Source organism: Cupressus sempervirens, chromosome 7 (genome assembly GCF_028749045.1).
Source record: "Cupressus sempervirens isolate cs-2001-9-10 chromosome 7, ASM2874904v1, whole genome shotgun sequence".
NCBI lineage: Eukaryota > Viridiplantae > Streptophyta > Pinopsida > Cupressales > Cupressaceae > Cupressus > Cupressus sempervirens.
In genome coordinates this window covers 244,416,876-244,419,328 of record NC_143124.1, presented here as the reverse complement: position 1 = coordinate 244,419,328, position 2,453 = coordinate 244,416,876, and the positions used below count along the sequence as shown (strand labels likewise).

Sequence of the window (2,453 nt, the reverse complement as noted above, 5' to 3'; positions counted from 1 at the left end):
TATATCTTGTATGTTTGTTTATATTTTGTACTTTTTCCTTACATTGCACAATCATGTTTTCTTGCCATATATTCTTAAGAACAATTATATAGGTCACTTACACTCTATCTCATGTTATAATTAAGCTTCTCTTCCAAAGAAAGTGTCCTTTTCCAACATCATTCAAAATCAATAAGGCGACAAGTAAAAATGATGTTTGAAAGGGTCCTTTTCCAACATCCATTCAAAATCAATAAGCTGACAAGTAAAAATGTTGTTTATATAATACACTTTCTTGAATAGAGATTCAAGACAATATTGCCTAGATTTAGATGTCTAAGTTCAAGAAAATCAATGATACAGTACATTAAAACAACAATGATCCTCATTGTACTTTCCTTCCTAAACCAAAAGTGTTAAATAGTCAAAGTTGACTTTTTTTCCCAAACTTGATTCTTCGCTTAATGTGTGATGTTTAAGAGTGATCTAGACGCAACACTAAGGTAATAAGAAACATTAAGACCACCAAACACTGTTGATCTCAAAAGCACGAACTGATGTTGGACGTGTTTGTACAAACATGCCCATCTGTCTTCCTTCATCGTCTGCATCAATCTTCCTTCTCCATCGCACACAAACATTTTATTCTGAGGCAAGTGGACACAAATCCATCCACTGCTATCTATCACAACTTGTGCACTTCTCTGGCTGCCCAAGTCATTCACAATCGCAGTATACGAAACTTCTCCATACAGACTCCTAGGCAATTCTGGCAGTTGTAACCATCTTTCATCCCCATCACCATCATTCAACCTCCATAAGCACAAATCCTTAGTGTACACCAAAACTACCTTCCCATCATACCCAGTTAGCTGCCAATGATAAAAACTACGAGAAAGTGATCTATCTGATAACTCTGGATGTCTGATAACATTCGAAGACTTCTCTGTCAAATCTAATGAAACAACATCCAACCTGCATCTGTTCAGCCCAAGGCAAGTTGAGTTAATCCAATAAAACTTCCCTCTAGAGTAAACCCCTTCCCTCAGTGGGTAAACTGATCTTATTGTATTCATGATCTTGAATTTGGTCCAGGCATTAGTCCGAGAATTGAAAACCTCCATCACCATATTGTTACCGTCTCCAACCATTACAGTTCTTCCAATGATTAAGATGCAAACTCTTGTGGAGCCATCAAAGGATAATCCAATGAAATCATAAAGTCTGAGTTGATTAGGAAGGGGGAGCTCTTTCCATGTTTTGGTGACAGGATTGCAAAGGTAAAATAAAGTGGGAGCTCCGTCTTTGGAACAACAGAGCACACTCTTACAGGAAGTAACAATATTGATGGAGTCAGGCGCCAAATTTTTTAATGAGAGTTGATATACATGGGAATTCTCTTCTGATTGAAGAAGATATAAATTGTTGTTGAGAGAGTTTATCCAGTGCGAAGGATGCAGACGGCCAATACGAAAAGCAGGGGTAGAACATGGATTTACAGAAGCCATTATCCTCTGGAAGCTCTGTGATGGAGAGAGAAGAAACTTCCATTGTTTAGAAACTGTTCTGAACTTCATTGTCACCAAAGTTGGGAGCTTGGCTAAAACAATCAGCAGTAATTCTTCTGGTAGCCTGCGCCATATCTCAGAATTCATCTCCATCTTCTCGTTGATTGAAATTTATCTTTCTGAAACCTGTACTTCTCATATTCAGCTTCAATTAGAAGAAATAGTTTTCTGGTCGATTCTCGCATTTTTATCTCGTCCCACAGAAAAGAGAAAGAGCCTCAAAAATTGATTTCATCCAATTCCATCGCAGGAAGCTTGTACGCTAAGATAGTTTATAAGAATGGGATATAATGTGAAAAAACGTCTATCGAGCTGAACTGCCGTATTTGTTGACTCTAATTAACCAGACCTGAGCCAAAACGAGGAGCGAGATGCCATTTCTTGGCTACGAAACGTTTTAAGGTAAACGCTTGAAACGAATATACCTTCAGGATCCTCTATTCAAATTGCTTGCGCAATCTTCATTCTTAAAAATACTTGAAGTTGAGTGAATTCACATGTTGAACATTGTTGGGGAGGATCTCATTAGTATGGGATTAATCTCATCCTATTTCTGACAGTTATCTAATGTGGATTGTTGGAGGCTAGGTTAGATGGGGGAATTGTCTCCTACATAATCATGGTCAACGGTCACAATCAGAAAGTGTTGGACTTATTACATTAATTAGGTTAGTGAGAATGATTGTTGAATTAATGTAATAAGGGGAAAATGTTAGGTTTATTACATTAATTAGGTTAGTTTTTGTATTTAGATTAGATAAATAAAATTAGTTCAATATATAGTTGTGGAAGTTATTCCTGTAAGTAGTTGCTGTAAGGGAAAATAAAACTATATAAAGATGCCCAGACATTAATGTAATGATTAAGTATTATTCGTATCATTCCAACAATTCAGTATGATTTCAA

At 36.5% G+C, this 2,453-nt stretch overlaps 1 pseudogene; it reads right to left on the bottom strand.

The window, feature by feature from the left end:
* Nucleotides 1-495: 495 nt before the first annotated feature.
* On the bottom strand, nt 496-1,640 carry LOC149546407 (F-box/kelch-repeat protein At5g15710-like; annotated as a pseudogene).
* Nucleotides 1,641-2,453: the final 813 nt, after the last annotated feature.